Source organism: Ictidomys tridecemlineatus, unplaced genomic scaffold, assembly GCF_052094955.1.
Source record: "Ictidomys tridecemlineatus isolate mIctTri1 unplaced genomic scaffold, mIctTri1.hap1 Scaffold_388, whole genome shotgun sequence".
Classification (NCBI taxonomy): Eukaryota; Metazoa; Chordata; class Mammalia; order Rodentia; family Sciuridae; genus Ictidomys; species Ictidomys tridecemlineatus.
Genome location: NW_027522547.1, coordinates 53,075 through 79,512, shown reverse-complemented (window position 1 = coordinate 79,512; position 26,438 = coordinate 53,075). Strand labels below are relative to the sequence as shown.

Sequence of the window (26,438 nt, the reverse complement as noted above, 5' to 3'; positions counted from 1 at the left end):
GCACCAGAATCACGAGCCACCACACAGCTTTGTAGGTTCAAACAGCAATTCTTTATTCCCGATCTCACACTGCCTCCACACAGGTCCAGGGGCAATCGCGTTCTGCCGTCTCCCGCACAATTCACCTACTCCACAAGGCTATCTCCAAATCCCATTTTAATCTCAGGAGAACTCAACGGGAACAAGCAGCAGGAACACCCTAATCCCAGAAATAATCTTCAACTTCCAATTTCCCTAAAACCCATTATCTTAAACTGGCAACGCCTTAAACTCAAGGAGCCGGTTACTTCCTCAAACCTGATCAGCACTAAACCCGGATCCGCCTTGGTCCTTGAGCAAGGTCACCTTATTAAAGCATGCATGCAATGTCCCATCGAATGTACTCTAAGCTGCATGGGGTACGCTTGGCAAGGAAATTTCGATGCGTCATTCCTACTTGGTAATGGCCCTCAGCAATTCTCATTTATTAATTTTCATGCTTGGTTCCCTGCAAACTTCTCAGGAAGGGTCCTGACTGATTCCTGCTGATTTCAACATCCCCTTCTTGACAGAAGAACAAAGACATGGTGTGCCATATAACATAGGGCATGGTTCACACCTGTGATCCCAGCACCTGGAGAGGCTGAGACAGGAGCATTGCAAGTTCAAGGACAGCCTGGGCAACCTAGTGAAAGCCTGTCTCAAAAATTAAAAACAAACAAACAAAAAACATTCTGGTGATGTTTTCCAGATGGATGTTCTCCAGATGGATAATGGACTGGTGCCCCAAAAGATCGTCTGTACGTAACTTTAGGAAATGTTTCTGTCCTGTGTGGAACGTCCTAGGTTGTCAGCTTGTAGACTCTGGAGTGCTGCTGTTGGTGTAACTTAGGGCAGTGCTTGGTTTCAGTTTGATTCAGAAAACTGATTTGATTTAACAAGGAAAATATATGATTCACACAAATGTTGAGGTTTTTTGGGGTCAGGGAGATGTATCTTTAGTGCTTAATTAAAAACTAGGGTTTTTCATAATTGCAATATCTGTGACATAGCATCCATATTGGATGACTTATAGTGTTTATTTTACATAACATAATACAATATAATGGTTCTCGCCTATAGTTCTGACTGAAAGGGAATAATAGCCAGTTGTACTGTGAAGGTCTAAATCTAAAGGCTTTTTATTTAAATATGCATTTCACAGTGTTGGACAAGTAGCACATGACCTGCTTTCCTTAGGCTTGTGTGTGATGCTTTCATTTGTTTCAGGGGCAAGTAAGTGCCACTTATTGGCTCTGGGAATCTGATTTACCATGCACACATGCCTAATATTGTGTCCCATGTGCAGAAAGCGCTCAATACCTGTTTTTTGGATCAGTTATTGTAAGCTTATGTTGCACTGGATAGACCATTTCGCAGATCCTCTGAAGTGTCCTGTGCATGACTCCTCCTGGGGCATGCTTGGGTAGGGTCTATGAATGTGTCCTTTTTATTCCTCAGTTTCAGTGTCCTGTAGGAGAATAACAGCCTAGCCTAGTTGAATCTCTAATAGGCAAAATCTCCCCTCTTAATCTCACCTTCTTCATCAGTCAAGAAGATGATCTGGGGTTCTGATTTGAGTAGGAAGGATGTGGAAATCAGGAATTTCACTGGGGGTCTTCAGGAGCACCCTTCCAGCTGGTGGCATCGATTGTGTGGCTCCCAGGGATGCCCAGAGTTGAGGTGGGGATGTGAGTGGGAGCTGTGCAGGTGGCTCTGCCATACTGTAGGTGGCAGAATGTGGAGAGCTGGTGAGGCTCTTTTGCCAGCTGCATGACAAATAAGTGCTGATGAGCCTTCTGTGATCTTTCCTGTACTCCAGCTGTGCACTTGCAAGACTCTGCTCTGAAGGAACCCTGAACCCTCCCTGGAGACCGAGCCGGCACGGGACTTTATGGAGCACCCTGGCAAGGATGACCCAAAGGCTCTTCCAGAAGGTTCTTCTCTTCCAGAAGGTTCTTCCAAGCCGAGGAGGGGCAGTGCCTCTGGGAGTGAGCCTCCTGGGGACAGTGATCAGGGAGCGGGCCCTCTGGAGCATTTTCACCTCCACCTGTCTAGTTGCCACAAATGCTTAGAACTTGAGAATAGCACCATTGATTCAGTCAAGTTTGCATCTGCAGAGAACATTCCAGACCTTCCCTATGATCATGGCAGCAGTTTGGAGGGTGTTGCCGATGAGATCTGCCCTAAAGAAGAAGGGAGGAGAGTCAACATCACGGGAAAGGCACCCAACATCCTTCTGTGCGTAGGCCCCGACTCCCAGGAGGCCCTCGGGTGGCTCCAGCAGGTGTGGGCCATCCTGGCTGACTGTGTGGACACCGACAGCTATGTTCTGTACCACCTGCAGGAGGAAAGTGTGCTCAGGGACCCATGGCCAGACAACTGCCTGTTGTTGGTCATTGCCATCAGGGAGCCCATCCCTGAAGACCTGTACCAGAAGTTCCTAGCCTATCTTTCTCAGGGAAGGAAGGTACTGGGCCTGTCTTCATCCTTCACGTTTGATGGCTTGCAGGTGACAAGCAAGGGTGTGCTGCAGAAGACAGTCCAGAGCCTGGTTTTCTCCAAGGCTGACCAGAGCAAGATGAAGTTCAGCGTTCTGAGCAGTGGCTGTGTTTATGAGGAGGGCCCCGGGAAGCAGCTCAGCCCTGGAAAGCTCCAGGGCCACCTGGACAATGAGGACAAGGACAGGATGATCATGCAAGTGTCTTTTGGAACCTGCGGAGGGGAAGCCATTCTTTGCCAGGTACTGAGTTGGTGTGATGCTGTTGGGTGTCTTTGGGAAGGAGAATGCTCTTGAAGGCTGTATGTGTATAGGTCTCAATGCTGTGTGCCACGGTGCTGGGGACAGAGGCCAGGGCCTCACGTGAGCTGGGCAAGTGCTTCTCGGCTGAGCCTGCTTGGCTCACTGGGCACTTTTGACTCCAACTGAGAGTTGTTCTGAGGTGAGGGGAAGTTTAGTTTGGTCCAGGGCTTTTGTGAAAACCCCGAGGAGCCACACGTTGTGAAGGAGGCAGGAGGCAGGAGGGCTGCTGGCTAAGCAAGCATTAGCCCGGAAGTTCTTTCTTGTTCCCATCTTTACTGATTGCAGTCTTTCTAAAACACATTGCTTTCAAGTACACTCTGGGTAATATCAGGAGCCTTTATTTAATGTGGGAAGTTGGAAGACTCAGGGGTGGTGATTCCAGACATCAGTGACTGATGATCTTGTTAAAATATTGCAGTCAGTCGTGGAGGGAGTTAGGGTTAGAAACATCCTCCAATCCACAGTTCCTTTCTGTCACTCTTAAAACTAAGCATTGAGGAAACTTCCAAGTAAGAGAATGTGGAGCCGGGCCTGGTGGCACATGCCCAGAGGCTCAGGAAGCTGAGGCAGAAGGATCACAAGTTCAAAGTCAGCCTCAGCAACTTAGTGAGGCCCTAAGCAACTCCCTGAGACCCTCGTCAAAATAAAATATAAAAAGGGCTGGGGATGTCGCTCAGTGGTTAGGTGCCACTGGGTTCAATCCCCACTACGAAAAAATTAAATAAATAAAGTGGAATTTGTGTCGATTTATAATGGCATACTCATACAGAGGTAAGAAGAAAATGGAAAAAAGGACAAGAGAAATGCAGATTTTCTTCCCAAGCTTAGGAAGTCCTTGGACTCTTCTGCGGTTTCCCCTTTGGCTTTTTGTTGTTGGGGGCAAAGTCACAGATGAGATCAGCATCATTCATCATCTACTGCAAATCCTGCACACTGAGCGCACGAGTTTTTAGAGGAATGCTCCCTCCTCAAGGCACCAGGATCTAAAGAGCTGAGGAGATGAAGGTGTTTTGCCCAGAAGGCTCCCAACGGTGGCCGTCCTGGATTTGGTTTTATTTATTGGGTTTGAGAATTGCTCACTTCCTCTGTTTGTTTTCCTTTTGCAGGCCTTGTCTCTTTCCTATCCCTCTGGAAGCTCCAATCCCCTGAGTTTTCTGAGCCGGTGCCCTTCCGGTGGGTCAGGTCAGTTTCTTGCTATCCTAGAGCCCACCCATCTGTTCTGATGAGAACTCGGACAGAGATGCTTAAGATTAAGAAATCTGGACATTGGTCCAGATGAATGTGTGCAATCTAAGTAGGTTTCCTGTAGGGCTGCAAGCCACCTGGGTTGGTTTTTGGAGTTCTAATAAATGTACTTCTTATCTTTTCTGCAAATATGGTCACTATAGTAACTGTGCATTCTCAAAAAATCCACCTAAACCCCTGACTTCTGAGAGCCATATTTCAGTTCTGAAGAACGAATTTTACCGCCTCTGTGTGCAGATTTGTAGTAGGAAATCGATTCGGCACTGTTGCGATCTACTTCTTCTAGTTACCCAGCCAATCTCTTGGCTGCACCATTTAAATTGACCCCATCACTGTCGTAAAACTTGATACTGCAGTGCGTAGCCCGAGGACAAAAGGCAACATGATGCCACTACACACATCAGATTCTGAGGATTAGGATGCCATTTTTTATTTTAGATGACTTCCAGTCTTCTGTGTGATATGGTCCGTGTTTCTTCCTCAGGCTGTGTTGCTGTGACCCCTCGGTGGGATCAACCAGTAAATATTATAATCTGGTCAGTTTCCTTTCACTGTTCAGTTTCATCGTCTTCATCTCTGTGATTAATTTGGTGACGAGGAGAAGAAGTACTGCAGGCGACACACAGCTGTGCTGGCTGAGGCACCCCAGCAGGCAGGCTGCCTGTTAGATGCCCGCTCAATTTCAGTGATGCAGGAAAAAAGGACACATTTGGATGCTCTGGGTGCTGACCAAGTTTGCAGGGAAAATCTAAGGCCATGGATTAAAGCTGTTATTTGATTATCAAATGTATCAAGAGTTTGGCATGAAGTTGTTCAGATAAAGCTCAAAAATGGATCTAGAAAGATTTTGTTTAGTTTTGGTACCAGGGATTGAACTCAGGGATTCTTAACCACTGAGCCACATCCCCATCCCTTTTTAAAAGGTATTTTATTTAGAAACAGTGTCTTGCTTAGTTGCTTAGGGCCTTGCTAAATTGCTGAGGTTGACTTTGAACTTGTGATCCTCCTGCCTCAGCACCGCCAGCTGCTGGGGTTACAGGCATGGGCCACTGTGCCCAGCTAAGATTTTTGTGTTTTCTTATTGAGCTTTAACTCAAGGAAGGATTGGTTCTGCTTTTATAGCAGTGTTCCCAACCATGGCCCCATCAACATTTGGGGCCTAATAACTCTTTGTAGGGAGGGATGGTCCTTGTGCATGTTAGGATGGTTGGCAAGATCCCTCAGCTCTGCCTGCTAGAGGCCTTTAACCCCATTTGTAGCCAGAGATGTTCTAACTTTCAGTCCAGTTAAAAAGCCTGAAGTTTAGAAGCTGAGTTATGGAGATGGGCCTGTCTCTGTGGTAGTAGTTTTATAAGCAGAGGGTGAGACTGAGGTTTGACACCGTGGAGAACCAGTTACACACCTGACACACATACCCATGGTGCTGTTTTGTTCCTTATTAACAGCACAGAGCCAGATGCAGCCTCTTTTCTCATGGCACCTAAACCTTTTCCTGTGGTGCTAGGGATTGAACCCAGGACCTGGTGCATGCCAGGAGGTGTCCTACCATGGACCTACACCCCAGTCCAGCATCTAACATTTTTTTGTTTCTTTTTAAATTTTATTTTGGGTACCAGGGATTGAACCCAGGAGTGCTTACCACTGAGCTACAACTTCAGCCCTTTTTATTTATTGAGACAGGGTCTTTAACTCAGGGCAGGATTGGTTCTGCTTTTATAGCAGAGTACCCAACCATGGCCCCCATCAGCACATTGCTTAGGGCCTTGCTAAGTTGCTGAGGCTGGCCTCGAACTTGTGATCCTCCTTCCTCAGCCTCCAGTGTTGCTGAGATTACAGGCATGTGCCACACTCTACCAGGCCCAGCACCTAAAATCTTGAAACCGTAAGATAGTAAGAAGAAGTGTTTTCCCCATTCAGTGGCTTGTCTCCTGGAACTCAGAGGCCTAATGGTGGCTTAGTGGATGGAGTCCCCCTCGGTGTCCTTCTCGTGTGAGGATGAGCACATTTCACTGCCCCAGCTTCTAGAATATTCTGTGTATTTACCCCATCCAGTGAATTCATGTGTGTTCACTCAGTGCCTCCCTCTCTCCCTGAGCTCTGGCAGGAACAGAACTGTGCTTGTTTTATTTCTCCTTCATTTTAAATCCTGGCATGTTAACCCCCAGGATGGCCACCTGTTCACTTGAAGGAAGTGTGTTCACTGTGGTGTGGCTTGTCCACCAGCCTGGCTGTGTCCACTTGAGCGCAGAGGCCCATCTTGGGGCAAGGAGACAGGAGTACACAGATCCCACCCATGCTCCGGCTTTCTGCCTCCTCCCTGCCCGGGGCTGTCTGGAGGACAGGCGGGACCCTGCTGCCCACTGACAGGCCTGCTCAGTCTGTGGGGAAGCCCCAGCCACTGATGCCTAACTGGAGCGTGGGGACCATGTTGGACAGTGTTCCGCAAACCTTTTCAGATGTGGCCTCGACGTTAGCATCTGGACCATTGTAGACAATATATTGGGACAGAGTCTTTGGCTTGGTCAGAGCTCAGGTGGGAATTGAGAGTTGTGCAGGTACCCGAAGGCTGGCACCTTGCTGTTTATTTTCCTAATCTCCAGGTCAGAAGGTCTCCATACAGTGAACAAAAACCAAGTAAAGCAAACTAGTTCTGGTCACTTTGCTGGTATCCTGGAAGCTCTAGGCTTTAAAACACAACTAAAATCTGATCTCAGGGGAGCTGGAAGTTCCAGTGTGTGAGACAGAGGTTGGTGGTAGAGATGATTTGATTTTCACTGAACAGCAGGTCTGGGTAAGCACGTGAGGCTCTGAGTCTTAGAATTGCACCAGATCGAGTAGGGCAGTGGGGGAGGTCCCCTGTGTTTCAGGTCCTACAGATGCTCCCCATGCTGTCCTCCAGGGATTGCTTCCCAGTTTGGACTGATGGACAGGGTGGAAGTTCTCAGCTTGGCCCTCTGCCTCCCTGTGTGAGCTCAGTAGCACCTCATTTAGGCTCTCAGCACAAGGATACTGCAGGTGACTTAGGCTTACAACCAACTTAAAGTGACTTTCCCAAGGTCACACAGCTGGGGATAAAAATCAACCTGTAAAGAGTTTGATAACCCCTTAGGGTTGACTCTACCCAACGTCTCAGCCTGGTAGCAACAAGTGCAAGAGGCCCTCAAGAGCCCGGTGTGGTAGCACACACCTGTGATCTCAGCAACTCAGGAGGCTGAGGCAGGAGAATCACAAGTTCATGGCCAGCTGGGCAACTCAGGATATTAACCCCCAGAATGGCCACCAAAATAAAAATTGAAGATGCCTGGGGAAGTAGCTCAGTGGTGGAGCACCCCTGGGTTCAGTCCCTAGTAACACCACCACCAACAACAACAACAACAATGAAAGGGTCCTTTCGAATATTTTTGTTTTTACTGCCATTACTTTTCAGATATTCAGGTCCCAAGTTTATATTGCTGTTGATGAGGAGAGGAATTCTCACTTTTAGAAAACCCATTGAAGAAGCTCTCTGAGACTGTAAGTGCCTTGATTTAACAAGTGTTGTCTTTTTGTCCAGATGCACTTAGAACTACCTCCCAGATCCTTCATGGTGCAGACCCAAGAACATGAGAAGATACGAAGTCCTCCAGGAGATCCTCTTGGCCCTGGGTGTCAGCTGTGACCTGTGAGAAGCTCCTGCCTTAATGCCCCTGTACCTGCTGTTGGCTTTGGAGGTGAGCACCTCATACTCCGCTCTGTGGCTGTTTCCATTGGCTTTGGTGTTGATTTTTATCATGATTTTCCATTTCTGCTTTGACTTTGAGTTTAGGAACCCTCTTACTGATGTGCGGGTGTCTCTGACTTGATTTGGTGTGCATAGGTAAGGGAGGTGGAGAAGACTGGAATTCAGGAGGTGTCAGGTCTGCAAGTTATGACCCTTTTTAGGGGGAAGATCCCTGTTGTGTGTGTCAAGAGTGAACAGTGCCCCTCCACATCTGTGGGCTCTGCATCTGAGGGTGTAGCCAGCCAACTGCAAAAGACAGTGGAGAAATTAATTGTCTCTACTGAGCACGTGCAGGCTTCTCTCCTGTCCTCACTCCCTAGACAACACAGTGTGATACTACTCACACAGCACTCACATTGTGGGAGGTGTGCAGGTCATCTGGAGTTCATTTAGGGGATTCAGAGGATGTGCGTATGTTAAATGCAAATACTCTGTCCTTTGCTATGAGGGACCTGGGCACCTGTGGACCTCAGTGTGCATTGGAAGGCAGTGCTGGACCCAGTCCCCCATGGATCCCGAGGGATGGCTGCATTTGGGAACCATAATTGTTTGGGATAAAAATGAGTTATTTTGTTCTGGGCCTTCCTCAGCGTATCTTTGGACTAGTCCCTGTGTTGTGCAGACGTCTGCCATCTTGTGGCAGAAGTGCTCTGGATCCCCATCCCTGTCACTTGTGTCTAGAAGTAAAATGCCTTAAGCTGGGGATGTGTTTGGGGATTCTCTGGCCTCGGGTTTGCATTTGCTCCCTGTTGTTGAAACCGGGTTTTGGGCAGGCCGCCAAATTCTACAGGTGTGTGTTCCTGCTAATCCCTTCACGTGGCCCTGCCTGTCAGTTTCTTATTCCTAGTGACAATCTGATTATCTTGGGGGTGTCTCTCCATTGTCTCCCCTAAACAGGGGGATCTCAGTTTAGTGATGTGACCATGTAGATTCAGAAAATACCCTGCTGCCCAGGTGACGTACACACCAGGTTCACCTGCCCTCCCTTGAGAAGAACAAAATATAACCTTCGCCCCAACAGAGGGGCTAGAGAGGGCACTGTCTTCCTGACCGATCGGGTCCTTGGCAAGCTGAATTTACAGAGGGATGCCATTTGCTCCTTGGAGAAGACAGATGTCTAACCCGAGAGCTGCCTCACAGGATTCCCTGAGGACAGAGTGAAATAATATCTGTGGAAGTTCTGTGTGAATTATTGTTAAATAACAGCTTATTAAATAAGCCAATAATAAAATATCATAATAACAATTTATTTTAATGAAATATAATTATGTACTATATGATTATATATAATTTACATTATGATACAAAGAATTATTATTTAAATAACAGTGTAATAATGATTATTATAGGTTTTTGGGAGGTTGAATAAGTTAAAGTTTAGAATGTGCTTGACCAGTGCCTGGCACCTAGTCTAGAAAAATCAAAGGTAATGTGTTTAATTTTAAAAATTAATAGTACAGCAATGAGGGCTGGGGTTGTGGCTCAGTGAGGAGTGCTTGTCTGCATATGTGAGGCCCTGGGTTCAGTTCTCAGCACTGCATATAAATAAATAAAGGTCCATTGACAACTAAAATAATATTTTTTAAAATGCAGCAATGGATTGTTTCTTGTTTAAGAAACATGCTCTTGCTGTGTTTTCCTCACCCAGCTCTTGACAGCTTGCCCTGCTCCTGATGAATGCTCTGGGGAGTTATGATGGGGCTTTTGTTTGTACCTTCGTCTCAGGAACTCAGAATTCCCCGTCTTTCATCTGTTTCATGCATTCAGATACTAGAAGGAAAAGCACCACTCTGTCGTAAAGAAACACCACAATAAAGCCATCTGCAGCATTTCAGGTCCTGTAGACAAGCCCCTTGTAGGAGGGGCTGGGCCCTGTGGATGAGGACTGCGGGTCCTGGGGGAGTATAACGTCACGGTCTGAAGCTTTTCCCTCCTTCCCTGAGCTGGACTGGAGTTGGAAGGAGTGCCTGTCTGCTCCGGGGCTCCCCCCACGTGGACCAGACTGCCCTTGGTAGTGCTTCCTCACCCTTCCTGGGAGCTCTGACCATGGTGGACTCGGGACTGGGACCTTGGGACTCTTGGACTGAGAACAGAGAGGAAAGAGTGGCCTGTGAGCAGACTTTTTGAACACTGGTCTTTTCTGGTATATTCTTTTTTTTTAAGTTTAGGTGGACACGATACCTTTATTTTATTTTTATGTGGTGCTGAGGATTAAACCCAGTACCCCATACATGCTAGGCGAGTGCTCTATCTTTGAGCCACAACCTCAGCCCATTCTGGTATATTCTTTAGGGTGGGCATAAAGGAAATACCCAAGCTAAAACTTTGTGTTATGTGTCTACTTACCTTAAAACATATTTTTGACCTTCCAGTTATTTAAACTGTCTGGGGCAGCAGGTGTGGGAGAAAATTTTCCCCTATTATTGATCAATTGGGGGAATATTGATTCACCCTTCATAAACTAGGCGAGGCTGGTTAAAGCAAGCATTTGCTCTGTGGACACACAAATGCTCCCTATCAGCCCCACCTTACATACTAGCCTCAGAAATGTTGAGTCCTGTTTGGTCTTCTTGGGTGTCTCTGCTGTGGACTGCATTTTTCTATTTGCTCATTTCTGGCTGTACTGTGTGTGTGTGTGTTTGTGTGTGTGTGTGTGTGTGTGTGTGTACGCATGTCTGCACACACTTGTACATATTTTTATTTTTGCTGTACTGGGATTGAACCCAGGGCCTCATACATGCTAGGCAAGTGCTCTTCCCTTGAACTAAGCCCCGAGACTATATCCATTCCTTAATATTTATCAACTCCTCTTAAAAGACCTTGAATCTACTAAGAAGGACATTGTCAGAAGTTTAATATTATTATTTTCCAATGAATTTGAAAATAGATAAACTGAGATGGCCTTTCTGGAGGTGGCCAGATGGTTGCTCTTGCTGTGGTTGTCCTGATGTCACTGAGGCTGAGACAGACACATCTGAGTACCTAGTCATTGTACTGCTGGATTCATATTTACAGACACAGACCCAAGAGTTGGGAATACAAGTGAGTTGTCCTTTAGCTTTCTTTCCTGTGGCCTTAATAGATCACATTGACGCCTGTGGGATTACGTTACATAAAAGTACCTTGGTATTGCCAATTGCTGGAATCACCTGTCCTAGAACTTGGATGTCTCAGGTTTTTATTTCCTACTTCCTGGAAAATACTCTGCTACTGTAAGCCAAGCTTCCACCACAAGGTGTTGCTGCTGATCTAGGCTGCCTGCCTATGGGCCCCTAGAACCACAAAGTAGTTCTTGAGAAATTTTTTTTTCTCTTTATCAGTGTCACCTAGTATAATTTAGAAGTTTTGCATTATTTTGGTGGCACTTTCTTTTAGGCCTGTAGAAATTGTTTTAGTGTCATAGCTCATAATGACTTTGAGTTAGCATTTACCATATACTAGGTCCTATTATAGTAAAGAATATGAAAACAAAATGCATGCATGCGTTACTTGAATAGTTTTACTGATTCCCAGCGAGTTGATACAGTTTGGTGCCCTAACCATGCTCTTGATAGCGAGTGGCACAGAAGATCTATGAAGCCCCTGTGTGCTTCTATGTTACTGTGATTCAATGGAGAAGAATGGGAGAGTTCCACACAGGAGAAGCCCACCTGGCGGACATTGACCCACGTGATAGGGTTGTGTTCTGAGGCTCTACAACACCCAGACCCCACAGCAAGTGTGAGACTCCTACTGGAACATCCTGCCACGTGTGTCTTCATCAGCATCCCTGTGCACAAGAAGCGCAGGCAAGGCTGTGCTGGGTGTGCCTCTGGGTGGCCAGCTGGGCTTCCCCTCTGACCAGAACCCCTCTTGTAATTCAGCCTCCCAGGGGCAGGGTCAAAATCTGGGCTTGCTTCAGCAGAGTTCTAGTATGTTAAACCATGAAGCCCACACCTCTGTCCACAGAATCAAGATTGGAAGGAAATGTAGTACACTCATGTCTGTCTGTCTGTTTCTGTATTTCCCTGTCTACGTGTGTGTGTGTGTGTGTGTGTGTCCATGTATATATGTGTGGAGTAAATTCTGATGGTGGGCTTGTGAGTGATTTTAATAGTCCTTTAAAACTTTCTGTTTTCCAAATTAGTACAATGGGTGGATGTTACTTTCTATAATGAGCAAACCAGTTATTAAAAACTAAAAAACCAAATTAGTGTATGTCATTGAACTTGGGAGTTGCCCCATATATGGATAAAACTTGAATGTTAAAAGGTTAAGTGTCTTGCATAGATATTGATACCTAGTGGATATTTGGCATCTGTTTAGTTATTTTAAAGGCTCAGCTTTGCTAGTAAATCACTCGACTCTGGTAAGTGGTGTGACCGATCAGGAGCTCTCTAGTTGGCGTGCGGTGCCTCGGGGAAGGTGCTTCTGGTGTTAGCTCCCAGTTTCAGTGCTAGCCCTGCTTGGCTGTCCTGTTTCTTGGGAGGGCTCTCTGGACGTGACATGCTGCCTGCGGCTTTCTTTCTGCAGGACTGGGAGACTGAGGCTGTGCTGTTGATGTGGGTCTTGTGAAGTGACCTTGCGTGGCAGCCTCCATGCGGGTGGGGACTTTGCTGTGAGGAAGCATGGTCGTGTTTATGGGAAACACTGATTTTGTAGAAAAACCCCACAATTCTTTGATGTGTCATAGGATGATTTTAATAGATTTATTTTGTATAAAATTTGATTTTATAGATAATACAATTCTTCTCCATTTTAGAATCTAGCTGTCTTGTTTCTGGTCTCTGGTTCCATTTCCAGTTAATCTCTGCCGGAGTCAGGACAAAGGGGAAGAGGTCATTCTACCCAGCCAGAGGGGTTCCTGTGGCAAGGCCAAGCGATGGGGACCTGTGGGACCCTGAACCCTTGCATTGGCACAGAGCCAGAACCCCCTCCACTTCGGCAGCGTCACCAGCCAGTCCCTTTCCCTCTCCCATTGAGGCTGAAGGATGCAGCAGAGGGTGGGGAGAAGGTGGGCGGCGGCAGCTGTGGCTCAGGGCCGTTTGCAGAGCTCCCTGAGCTTCCTGCTCAGCAACTGGGGAGCACAGATTTTTTCCCCCTAAAATGGAAACTCTTGGAATTTCTTTTGGGCATTTATGGTGGCTAGGAACATAGGTGACCTGAGAAATGGAAGCCGGCAGGGGTTCTGTGAAGGTGTCCTGTTTCTTCACCCTTGGGATCAAGATGTAACCGTAACAAGAAGTGACAACTGAGTTTGTTATTGAAGTAACTGGGCAAAATCACCGTGGTGTGTATGTGTGTTGTTTTGGTGGTGTGGGATTGTGGAAGGGATAACACATGCTTAGGAACAAAAATGAGTTTCATTTTAACTCAACCCCAAATTATTTACTCTGAAACTTCCTCCCTTTAAAAAACAGGTATTGTTGGCAAGAATATTTTGATATTTATCAATATAAAAAAACTTGAAAAACTCCTACTATAGCCCCTTCTACCCAAAGAGTTCCTTTTTTAAAAAGAATTATCTTTTATTGTCAGGGCTTAGGTGTCCAACGTGTGTTTTGATCTACTCATCTGTAGTGAAGTGGCAATGACTTTGCTAATGGTGTCTTTGGGAAGAAGCTCAGACTAAGTCACATCACGCAGTCCTCACCCCTCCCCGTCTAATAGACCACTTTATTCAGCAAATATTTGAGTGCCTATCGAGTGTAAGACCCTTGCCATGGGGGCTTCTGCGAGAGCATATTTCTGATCTTCGCAGCACGCTCTGGAGCTACACAGGCACCCGGGCTCAGTATCAGTAACCCTGACGGGTGGGTGAGGCCGAGCAGAGCTCCTCAGCCTTAGGAGTCGGGGTTTTGTTTATTTGTTTAATATTTGGCCATGTTGGGGATTGAGCCCAGGTCCTTGCCCGGGTCAGGCAAAAGCTCTGCCACTGAGCTTTACCCTCAGCCCAGAGACTGGGTTTCAACACAGAAGAGCGTGGTGTAGTTTTCTAATGAATTAATTAGAATTCCCCTTTCAAACGAAGAACCAAAAACTTTGCCTGCAACTTTGACTTGTAGCATTTGGCCTGGAATCCTGCCTCTGCTGCCTTTAGCCCTCGTTCTGAACCTGCCCGGCACAGAGGCGGCAGTACTGCTCTGCAGTGCAGCTGATATGCTCCTTTTTTGGAGACACAAAAGGAGAGAAAAGCCAGAATCCCAGGTGCAGCCTGAATCGCTGCAGCCGCGGCTGCGGGGTGGCCGGGGGTGGCCGGCTCTTTTACTGTACCACAGCCGAGGCAGCTGGAGGATTAAGGCAAACATTCTAGAGCTTTTATAGCCAGGAGTGTTTTTAAGGGTCTTTCATGTACCTCTCTCCTTTCTTCCTTCGTTCTTCACTGAAACTGGACATTTTCTGTTCCTTTTGATGGGCTTCCTGTTGTCACACGTAGTGCCTGGGGCAAAAGGCCTGATGCCACTTGGTGTCAAAAGGCAGAAGAAATCGTAGGTGGCGTGTTCCCCTTAGTTCATCCTCAGAAGTCTGCTTTTGTGAGAAGGCTTTCCGGCTCCTGTGTGACCTCTTTGCTGGGATCTAGTTTCCACTGGCATGTCTCTAGCCTCCTGCGGAGTCCTTACTCCAGTGTAAAAATCGAGAGCGCAAATTGGGGCAACAGAGAAACACACTTGGTTGTTTTCCACTTTTTCTGAGTTCTGGGGTGGTGGCTTTCTCTGGGTTATGATTTCGCTGTGGGGTCTGGGAAGGGAAGGTGGGCTCTGGGCTGGAGGGACATGCTGCCTAGCCATTACTTTCTCAGGGTGGCACCATGTCTAGGAAGGGCGGCTTTCTTTCCTCATACTATTTATATCTACCATTTATACAGTCACAAATTCGTGGATGGGAAACAGGCTCTTTCGGAATAAAAAATTCTCCAAGACCAAATGCTTTTTGTCTTCTCCACCAGCTCCTAATCGCTGCCATGTGTGAGCGGGTATGGATTATGGCCCTACCTCCCGGGAAGTCGATTGAAGCTGTCTTTAGGAAATCTTGGAACATTCTTAACAGCAGATTTTTGTTTCCCAGGTCTAAAAAACACATCCCAGGGAACAAGCCCACATTGGCACCAGGTTAGAGGGCACGGTCAAAGGTCCTGCAATCAGGTGCAGAAGCAAGGTTGGGTTAGAGGGCGAGGGTGCGCAGTGTCCCATGCGTGGCATCGGAACAGCCCTTGGAGGAGGCTGTCCACGACCGCAGAGCCTGCGTGTCAGCTCAGGAATGCTGGGGTCTGAGACCTGAGTGCTGTTTGATAAATGTTCTCCTTCAGCTCTTGGGATGTGAATCAGAGTTTTCAGTCATGCTAATAGTTTGAGAATATTCCTCCAAGTATGGTGCTGACCGTCTGGGAAAGCGCTGGTGGGTTTTGGGGGGTTCAGACCTGACGGGCAATTTGTGGGTGGAACGGTGTTGAATCTGGCCTTTCTCCTGCCTGAGTGGGATGGTGGAGGCAGCCTCTCCATCTCAGGGTGCTGGAGTACCTCTTTCCTGGCCGCACCTCAGCGGGGACACCAGGGCATGCAAGTACATTTCTCTGGCTTCTTTAGGAAAGCAGGACACACAGCCAAGGTTAGTTCATCTATCTGTCCATCTGTCCATTGGGCTCTTTCTCCTGCAGATAGAAGAGTGCTCATTTCTTCTCAGCTGTCTTCTCCATGGTCAGTTTTCTGCCTTGGCCCCACGGCCACCTGTGAGCAGGTGCGCATGTCTTTCCAGGCACTACAGGGCTGAGCTGGACCACACGCAGTGTCTAGGACTGCGTGTTTTAGCACCAGTCCATGCACTCCTGTTACTTGGGCATGAGCATTTTTGTTTCTTAAAATGTTTTTGGTCTTTGTTGTAAAAATATCTGTGGAAGAAATGCTGGAGTCAGCAAATACATTTATCAAAACATGTTGCACACAAAGAATAGATACAATTTTTACAAATTAAAATAGATTTATTTTAGAAAGGAGAAATGTTGGAGTTGATCATAATTTCAGTTCTTAGTGGGAGACAGTATTCCTCATAAAAAGTTGTACAGTTTAAATTCCAAATCTTGTTTTTTTTTAAAAGTTTATTCTATTTTTTTATGTGGTGCTAAGGATCGAACCTAAATCCTCCCACACATGCTAGGCAAGTGCTCTGCCCCTGAGCCGTAACCCCAGCCCTAAATTCCATTTCATCAACTGAGGAACATGATTTTAAATAAGTACAACTTAGCCTTTAAAATATTTGTTTTATTTGATTCTTCTTAGTGGTGTTTCATCTTTCTCAATTTGAAGCATGTATGTTAGTGGATGGATGTGTAGAAATACACACATATGTACATTTATTTAAACTTATATTTATGTAAATAAATATGTATTTAACCCCATATGTCCACTTTAATTAAAGCTGCAGGAGAAAATAAGATTACTGAACTAGAACCTGACCTTGTGGTTGCAGTCTTCTCCCCATTGACCCTGGGGATGCCAAGGCATGGGCTGGAACGTCTGAACATTTCTGCTGAGGGGAGATTCACAGTGGAAGGTGTGTGGCTACATGATTCGGGCTAAGGGTGAAGAGAGGGCTTGCTTTAGCCCTGGACGGTTTTGCTTCAAGACTGAAATTCAGATTCTGACCGAGCGGAGGTGGGAAGGCATTATCCGTTAGCAGTCTGCAAGGACACCTGCGTCCTCCGACTGTTGGGGTCACAGACCACAGTCTTTCCCGAGGACTGAGCTGCAGAAACTTGTGCTTTAAAGCGAATTTGCCTTCTGCATGCAAGGATCTGCTTTTCTGAGCCTTAGAAAAGCATCTGGCAAGTGATTTTCTTCTCTTTGAACAAAAGTGAATCCTACACACAGCTGTTATTGGAAAGCAGTTGAGTGATGGCATTCATTAGTTTCCCTTCCCATTTTTAAAAGCTGATACATAATATAAAAATCATACACATTTGTGGGGTACAATATGATGCTTTGATACACATGTACATGGTGTAGTGTTTAAATCCATTACCCCTTCCCATTTTAAAACTCTGTTAATAAAGATGTTTATCTTTTAAAAGAATCATCAAGCAGTGGTTTCATAAATTTAAAAAAGATGGCCAATTTTTGGAGAGTTGGGCCCATCCAGACCCTGGCTCACTAGAATGCCCAGGTTATTACCCAGCAGTATCACTTTCCACTGGTGGCCCTGATACACTGACGGTTTGTTTTTCTGCAGCTTTTTGGTCCATAAAAATGCAATAGAGGTCAAAAGTCTGTAATTTCAAATTCTCCCATTTGGGTGTATTTTCCTTCCGTGATGTTGGGTTGGGTGTGGTATCTCAGATTGGCTAAATGAGCTCATCAGAGGAAATGGCCTTTTAAAGGCCGGTCACCAAATTCTCATTGCAAAACAGTTTTATCAGGAGGCACGAGGACAAGACAGCCTTTCTGATCCTTTCCAGGCTTCGCGGTGTTTGCGCTAGTCTTGGCAAAGCTGTCAGACTACAAAATAATTTGATAAAGCAATTAGACTAAAAAACAAACTTTAAAAAGACTTTTTACGAGGTTCACATCAGTGTATCCTTTACTAAGAATTTGTGATGATTGCCATATTCATTTTTATACTGGAACAACTTAGAATTGTCGATAGGTGCAGCTTCACAGTTGAGTACAATGAAAAAGTATTTCGCTTTCTGATTACTTTTATTTACTTCAGGCTCTTTCTCGGATTAACTTTACTTTAAGTTTGAGAATCATGATTGAAGCGTGTAGGAGCTGCACATTTACAGAAGCTGCATTTTCCAAGTGTGTGTGCTGTATTGTCTGTTTAAAATCTCGCTCTCCATGTGGCCCTTGGGTTTCCCTGTCAGCTCACATATTCTCTTGCTCCATAGTGCAGTTAAACTATAAGATACTGTCTTAAATGCAACTTTATATTTGTCACAAAGTAATTTAAATGTTGCTTTATGTAATGTGTGTGGAGCAGGATCCACCTGCCTCGTCCTGCCAGGTGAGTGCTCTGCCCCTCTCTCCATTCCATCCCTTGCTGGTTGCTGTCCTGGGGAACCTTAGGGCACCGTGTCTGTGTCGGAGTCTGGCAGGATGGACCACAGGCCCAGCAGGAAGCCATGGACTGTCCCTTTCTGCTTCTCCAGTTTTTTGTTAGAATATACCAGCCCTGTCTCAGACATGGCTCAGAACGCGGTCACGCCTGGTAACAACTGCATTGTGTGTCTGTGTGTGTACTTGTGGCAGTTAGTACATTTGTGTTGGTTGGTTAATTCTCATATTTAAGGAAAGTTTTTTTTTTCTTTTGAAGTAGTTGTTGAACTGTGAAGATAAGCAAAAGAAAACATTTTGCAGAAAATTTCAGAAATACAGAAGTCAGTGGAGGAACCCGGTGAGCTCCCGTGTCCCCCTCAGTCCCCTCCGCCGTTACCGACATTTGGCCAGTCTTATTTCCTTCATTCCTGCCGCTCCTTCTGCTGAACTGTTTTGAACCAAAGCCCAGATATTGTATTTCTCATCTGTGAAAATTTAAGTATGTGTCTCTAAAAGGTAAAAACTTATTAATATTTTATCTTCTTTTTTGATCACAAGACCTGTCACCCCTCAGGTAAAGCAGTTCCTTCCCATGATCAGATCTAGTTGGACTTTCTGTTTCCAAGTGGCCTATGTGAAGACGGGGTGCACTGCCTGCACATCGTGTGTACATGTTGGGCCCTTTGTAAAACACATGGAGGAGGAAGAAACTAAGATGAGCCATTGTGACTTTTAGGGGGAAGGGATCTGGGAAGCTGATTTCTACATCTCTTTGAATGCAGTATTTAGCCCCTTTTCATAAGGCCATTCTGAAAACAGCAGCAGTTGTGGTAACATGCAGAACAGCCCTACAGGCTGAAGTACGTGGACTTTGTTTCGAGCCTTTCAGAGCTAGGCAGGAGCTTCTCACCCTTCCTTTTCTGCATGCTAAGTTGGGGTTTCCTTAGAGGGACAGTATTGATTTTTGCTCGTATGCTTTCAGTTCAGGTTGACGTTTAGCCTTTGACCCAGCCACTTTCTTACAATAAACAGTTTGTTGATGAGAGCAGCTGCCCAGCAGATTGTTTCCAGATTGTTCTCTCATGGCTGAGGACGGAGTGCACCTTAACAAGAAGTTGGTAGGCTTGAAGCTGACGGCTTCCACTTCTTGTGCTGCCTGCCTTTGAAGCCAGCTGTCAGCCTGTGATCATTCTTCTATTTATATCGGGAGAGATGGTGTGAATCTGGGCCACTAGAAATCAGGTCTCACAATCCTGAGTGTTCTCTTATTCTCTGAATGGCAGCAACATTTTCTAGAAGTTTCTGCCATAAGGAGCGTTTTCTTATATTCCAGTAAGAATTCCTAGCGTTCAGCATGTAGAAATTAGCCTACTGTTTGGTGCTGTGTAGGTAAGCATCAGAGGCTGCTTTACTTTATACAGGACTCTGCATTCCTGAAATATTTAAGGTTTTCTACACAATTAAGAATAACAGTACAGTCCAAGTGATATCTGCCTGTGGCTTGAGCCTTTATAATAGATCCTCTTCTCTTTCTTCCCGTGTGTGTGTGTGTGTGTGTGTGTGTGTGTGTGTGTGTGTGGTGGGGGTGGTGCTTGGGTGGGAACCCAGGGTCTCACACACACGCCAAGCTCTCTGCCCACTGCCCCTTTTCCACTTCTGAAAGCAAGGACATCATTTTTACTTTGAGTGTAAGAGGCAGGTCATCTAATGACGTGGTAACTTACATGGCCCAAAGGCACACCTTAGTTTGGGGTTTTGTGCTTCCCTCCTGACCCCCAGCTGTTTCCTAGAATGGCCTGCTTGCTCCAGCGACCTTCATTAAGAAGGGAAGGTTGGAGCCTTTGGCATCAGAGCCAACACTTTTTACAGAACTGGCCACCAGGGGCTGCTGTCAGAGTGGCGAGGCTGAGCTCACCTTTCTTGAGGCAAGTTTACTTTCTCTACAACCAGTAAATTTTGTTAAGCTACCAACCCTGGTTTTAGAACTCAGGTCTCACTACACAGCCTGCAGTCACGGAGCCCACTTAGGGCCAAGTCCTTGCAGCCAGCTATTACATAGAACCTGGCCAGAATTCAAGACTGAAGATTAAGACCTGTGTGTTTTTCATTCAGTGCCAGTAAGCTGTTATTAACACACTGATCCCACGTAGACCGAAAAGCTCCATGAGATGCACTGGTTTTTGTACTTGGAAAAGTATGTCTTGCGTTTGGACCATTTCAGACCTGGGCTCCAGAGGGACGGCTCCGTGCAGATGGAATTCTGTGGTTTTGGGGAAGGGATCTTGTCCCCATGTGGCCTCAGCAGCCCTGCCCTAGCACAGACAGCACAAGGGCTCCTTGAGTCCAGCTTGAACGTGAACCTCCCCAAGGTGTCCTGCTTTGCTGTCCTGTTTTTTTCACAAAGACTGCTCCTTTGATGATTCCAGAGTCAGCAACCCACGTTGGAGCTGGCTGAGGTCTTGAGGTTCTGAAGTCAGTCCCTTCATTTTTGTTCCAGTTTTTTATTAAAAAAAAATTAAGAAACAGAAAAAGGTAAAGGGATAGTATGAAAACCCCCCATAGCCTTCACTGGAATTTTCTACTGGGTAATATTTTGCCATATTTTTCTGATAGAGATGGTTTTTATGTTTTGCTTTAAAAGATGGGTGCATACGTTACTGCTTTTAAGTAAAAGCACAGAACTTACCAGGAGTTATTTACGAGGGCTGGACGCCTTGATGTTTTTCTTCCTGGGTGCCTAGTGGGAAGGGTACCAGCAGCTTCGTTTTGCCTGGGTGGGTTTGTTTTGAAGCTGTAAAGGAAACTGGAGGCCCTTGGTGTGTAAGGGTTTCCTGTGACTTGACCTCAGGAGGGGCATGTCCATCCTCAGGTGAATCAGCACAGATAAAGTCTATGTGTGTGAAGTTCTTACAACAGTAGATATTTTAAAAGTCTTAAATCATAGAACAGTAAAAAAACTTATGACCAGATGCTCTTAGGATGAAGGTTTGCTCTTTTATGCCCCCCAAACGGATTCTGTCCCCTGTCTAGGAAAATTCCAAAGACCATGTAACATATATATTTTTTCTTTAAATTTCTTAAACCAGGTATTATGACTTGTGGTCAAAAATTATTTAAATACTGTGCAAATGCTGTTATATTATTTGCATATATCTGTTCCACTAACTGTAATGTGAGACCTTTGAAGACTAGGACTGTGTGGTGTTGATCTTTGTGTGCTGTTTCCAGGTTGTTGCTTATTGCGAGTGTTCAGCAAGCGCGTGTGTGAGACTCACACAGCACTTCGAGGTTTCCTGCTAACGTATTATGGGACACCCTCTTGGCTTCCAAGCCCACAACTGACCCACCTCTGGACAGGCCTGGAGGGAAAGCCCACCCTGCCTGGGATGGCCGCCTGGCCCAGTCGCTCTGTCACCCTGTATTCAGATGGAGCAGAACATTTGCAGCAGCTGTGTGGGAGAGTTCGCCAGAGTTGGCTACGGATGTGTTAGGGAAAACCGGCAAGATGGAGCCACGAAGAAGCTGGGAGCATGTTACCTGTTACTAAAGATGCGTCCAGTCATCTTTATGTCTGGTACTGACCGTCAGCGAGCTGCCCCTTCCTGTCCAGAGTGCATGGTGTCTCGGATCACATCCTCTTAAAACTGAAGAGGTTCTTGCGTGTAGAGCTGCCCGCTGTTTGCTCACGTTGGACTCCTGCTCTCCCCTCCAGGCCCTGCATGGGTTGTTCCCTGGATTCTCTGAATTTTCCAGAGAGTGACAGGGACAGCCAGCTGAAGAAACAAACCTCTGCTAAGACAGCCTGGAGGAGGATGGGCTCGCCCTTCTCCCGGCTACTCTTTCCTAGCTACTTCTCTCCTTTTAGGTGACATATATTTTAATACTGGAATCCTGGAAAAAATATTAACATTTTTGTGGAGAATCAAACAATGGAGACAAGACTTGAAGCTCAATTTTGATAGAAAGGGGTGTTCTAGTTTTCTCTTTTTAAAAATGAACAAACTGGGTATGGTAGCACGTGTCTATAATCCCAGTAACTTGGGAGGCTGAGGCAGGAGGATTACAATTTAGAAGACAGCCTCAGCAATTTAACAAGGTCCTAATCAATATAATGAGAACATGTCTCAGAATAAAATATAAAAAGGGTTAGAGATTGGCTCAGAGGCTATACACCCTGGGTTCAATCCCCAGTATCCCACCCCTCCCCAGAAAAAAAAAAAAAAAAAGATGACCATGATGAGGTCCGCAATGCCTTGCAGGTCTCACTGCTGGCTGGTGGTGGCGCTGTTGGCCTGGTCCCATGCCCTATCTCACAAACAGTGCTCCAGAGGGGTCCAGCCCAGTCGACCAGTGACAGGCACACAGCAGACAGTAGTAGCAGGTTCTGGGACACACTCAGGTTTGAGAAGAGATGAGGTGTCTTAGTTTTTTATTGCTCGAACAAAATAACTGAGACCAGATAATTTATTTATTTTTAAATTTTCATGTTTTCATACTAGGGGTTGAACATGGCGGGGTGGGGGGCTTTACCAACTGAGATACATCCCCAGGCCTTTTTATTTTTTTATTTTAGACAGGGTCTCACTAAGTTGCTGAGGCTGGCCTTGAACTTTCAACCTTCCTGCCTTTGCCTTCAACATCTCTGGAATTCCGGGTGTGCATCATTGCACCTGGTAGACTGGATAACTTTTTTGTTTGTTTTTAATTTTTTTGGTACTGGGGATTGAACACAGGGGTGCTTCACCATTGTGCTACATCCCCACCATATTATTATTTTGAGACAGGTTCTCACAAAGTTGCTTAGGGCCATGCTTGGTTGCAGAGGCTGGCCTTGAACTTGTGATTTTCTTGTGGTTTTCCTGCCTCACCCTCTCTCTGGGATTATTGACCCACTGGACCACTGCACCTGGAAGACATTCAATTTATAAAGGAAAATGAGACTTAAAGTCGGAACCAGGAAGTTCAGCCGGAGGCTGGGAAGTTCAGGACTGGGCAGTAGCATCACCAGTGAGGGTGGTTGGGGGGCCGTGCTACCTCAGCTCATGGTGGGAAGCAGAAGAGCAAGCAGGTGATGATAGAAGAGCTGGAGCACAAGGGTGGGCTTGCTTTATGACAGCTGCCCTTATGGTAGCTAATGCAGACTCACAGAGTGATTGAGACTCGTCCCTGGAGAGAGGCTTTGAGCCCTGCACAGGGGCTCCACCCATGTGACTCAAAGGTCTCCCACAAGAGAGAGAGAGAGAGAGGTTCTCATTATATTGCTTATGACCTTGTTAAATTGCTGAGGCTGTCTTCTAAATTGTAATCCTCCTGCCTCAGCCTCCCAAGTTACTGGGATTATAGACACGTGCAACTATACCCAGTTTCTCATCGGGCAGCACTGCTGCACAGAGGAATTGAGATCCCAGCCTGTGAACTTGTAGGGGACACACTCAGACCGTGGCAGGAAGTGCTCACAGTCACTTTCAAGTGCACGTTGCCAGGCTGGTCCACTCTTGGCCAGTGTGCAGGCATTTCCCACCAGCACCCTGGGGTGCAGAGCCCCAGTTCAGCCGTTGAGCAACTCCTAGGATTCGGATAGTGGGACCCTCCGTGGGAGATCATTCAGAGCCGCAGAATTGCCATGGTAGATTTGGTCTAGGCACTGGGGAAAAATCTGGATGTGTGGAAGCTCATACAGCACCCTGGGGCCGGCCAGTTCGAGGGTTAAGTGGTTAACCAGGGGTCCACACAACCAGCCCTGAGCTACGGTGGTGTTCCCTCCTGGAGGGTGTTGGCCACACTGTCCACCCTGCTCTCTGTGCTGTTGGCTCTTCTCTGGGTGCCCTTCCTCTTAGTTCTGGTTGATTCCATCACTGGGATGCGCTGGCTGGACTGATGGACAGAGTCCAGAGCCGTGTCCCTACCTCTCCTCCTCCTGCCTAGCAGCTCCTGTTAGTGGCTCTGTTGTCCCCACTGCTGGCCCTGGTGCCTCTCTGCCCCTCATGCTTTGCTTCTCTGCAGGCAGTCCTTTGTTGAACTCTTCTCAAAGTGCCATCTCTTCTGCCAAAACTGGATTGTGGGGAGGTCAGCCATAACTCACTCACGTGGTAAAATGTGAAAATGTCCTCTTGGATCTTTGTCTAAGTAGCTGCAGTTAGTGGGTGGTGGATCAAATTCCCTCCACCCCACTGCCCAGCTCCCTCCACCCCACTTCCCAGCTCCAAGCCCTGCCCATGTTTATCACTGCCTCATGCTTGCATACCATGTGAGTGTATGTTTCTTTGTGATGCCATCAGCATTTTGGTGGCAGTAGATAGGCATTTCCTATATTGCTTTGTGTTGGGTCCCGTGGGTCTCCTGGCTGAGGCTTGTGGGAGAAGAATTAGGGCAAGTATTTAGGGGCCGGCAGATTTTATTTCACGGGTTCAAATTCTAGCTCTGTGACTTAACTGCCTGTGTGGTTTGGGCATGCTGTTAATGCTGCCTGAGGCTCCATTTGTCACCTGTGGGTGGTACCAGTAATGCAGCGGTGTGGCTTGGGGAGGAGTGGGGACCCAGATCCAGGGCACCCAGCACAGTGCTCGGCAGGGAGCGAGTGTGCAACAGGTGTGGCATTCATACTGTTGGCAAGAGGCTGCTGGTTGCTTCCGGGTGGAAAGTCATTCTGAAAGAGACTTTTGTTCTGAGAAGTCCCTGAGTGGCTAAGGTGCCGGCTGGCCCAGGAGTGGCAGGTGAACTCACAGAGATCAGGGAGCTTCTTGGGAATGAAGGAATCGAGGCCTCCTCCCCGTTTCTCTCTCCTGATCAAGTATCTGTAAAGTAAAACTGCCACGTCAGCCATCTCTAGGGGTACAATTCAGTGGTGTGAATCCCACTCACAGTGTTGTTCAGCCACCCGCACTGTTTCCCAAACTTTTTTTTATCACCCCAAACAGAAACTCTCCATTAATCAATTACTCCCTATTTCTCTTCCAACTTCCAGTTCTTGATAACTTCTGTTCTGCTTTCTGCCTCTATGAATTTGTCTATTCTAGGTATTTCATAGGAGTGGAATCAGTTATTTGTCTTTTGGTGACTGACTTATGTTACTTAGCGTAATATTTTCAGGGTGCGTCCATGTTGTAATATGTATCAAAACTTTATTCTTTTTTTAAGCTGGATAATATTAAATTAAATATTATATCTAATGCCTGTCCCGCCCCCTTTACATCTTGTTTATCCAGTCATCTGTTGATGGACACAGTTCATTTCCTCCTTGGTTGGTGGACGCTGCTTCTCTGAGCAGCGGCATACAGTATCTGAGTCCCTGCTTGAGCTCTTTTGGGTGACAGGGTGGAGCATAACTGCTGGGTCATATGTTAATTCTCTGTTTAACTTTTTAAGAAAAAATTATAGGCCCTTTCTGTTTCGAGGGTCGGTGTTGCTAGAGTCACTCTGATGAACTAGCATGTACCTAACTAGGAAAGTGTCATCAAGGGCCCCAGGGGAGAATTTGCTGGATCGGGGCCAGATGTGTGGCCTCCACCAGATACCTGTGGAGGAAGGAGGAAGGGCAGACAGTGAAGCTGGCCAGTTGGGGGACATGCAGGTCCAGTTGGAGAGTGTGTCCCACTTGGCCCCAGCCAGTGACTGCCATGTGGGAAGAGTTGCTGTGTCTTCAGAAGAGGCAGAAGAGGCGCTGTGAAATAGCCCCATTCTAAATGTTAGCCCTGATTCAAAATGGGTGGACCAAACAAACCACATCTCCAGGTTCATCTTGGCTCCTGGGTGTCTCTTGTTGATGGTTGCCCTGAAGTCTGTGAGGGGACAGATTTCAACACAGTGTCACTGAGGTCAGAAGCCCCTCTGGGCCCATTCACTGTGGCACGATGGTGCTTGGGGTCAACAGATGAGCACTTGAGAAGTAGGAGCCCAGCCTTGGGAACCCAGGCTGGGAAGCCACCGTCCTACCAGGAGTCTGGCCAGCCAGGCAAGGGCAGCAGACCACAGAGGGGCTGGTGTGGCTGGGACAGGAGCACCTGGCTTGGGGCAGTCAGACGAGGAGGTGCACCTGTGGCCTTTATCCCACGCCCTGCCTGAAACCTGTTTGGCTGGATCCTGGTTCTGGGAATCACAGTCCACCTGAGAGCTGCCCAGTGAGCACCCCTGCCTTCAGTGGGGCCAGGACCCTGAGCAGGACTGATGTATCCACAGTGCCATCTTCTGATGATGAAGTCACCTGTGCTGTGTGCCTTCATCCCTGAGTGTGACAGTGCCTGCGAATATTTTGTGTGTAAGATACATTGGTAAGAGATGGGTTGTTTCTTCACGTTGACTAGTCTAGAAAACCAACAGAACTTGCTGTTGACTCCAGCTGCCTGTTTACATGGAGTCCCTGCAGGTCAGCAGGAGGGAGTCTGCAGCCTCCACTCTGAGCGCCTGGTGTGGCACCCCTCCTGTCGCCACCTTCCCTTGTACCCTCTGCTCTTCCCTCTCCATTCATTTCTGTCGTGCTCCCTGGTTGGGCGGGGGGGCAGGGCTGAAGGGAGCTTTGGTGCATAGTGACAGGCAGTAGGACTTCCCACACTGCCCTGCCTCCTGGGCCCCCTGCTCTCCTCACCATGGTCAGGTTACCTCTCTGTCT

At 46.9% G+C, this 26,438-nt stretch overlaps 1 pseudogene; it reads left to right on the top strand.

Moving 5' to 3' along the window:
* The first annotated feature begins 214 nt into the window (after positions 1–214).
* Positions 215–26,438, top strand: part of LOC144373406 (biotin--protein ligase-like) — a 63,371-nt pseudogene continuing 37,147 nt past the window's right edge.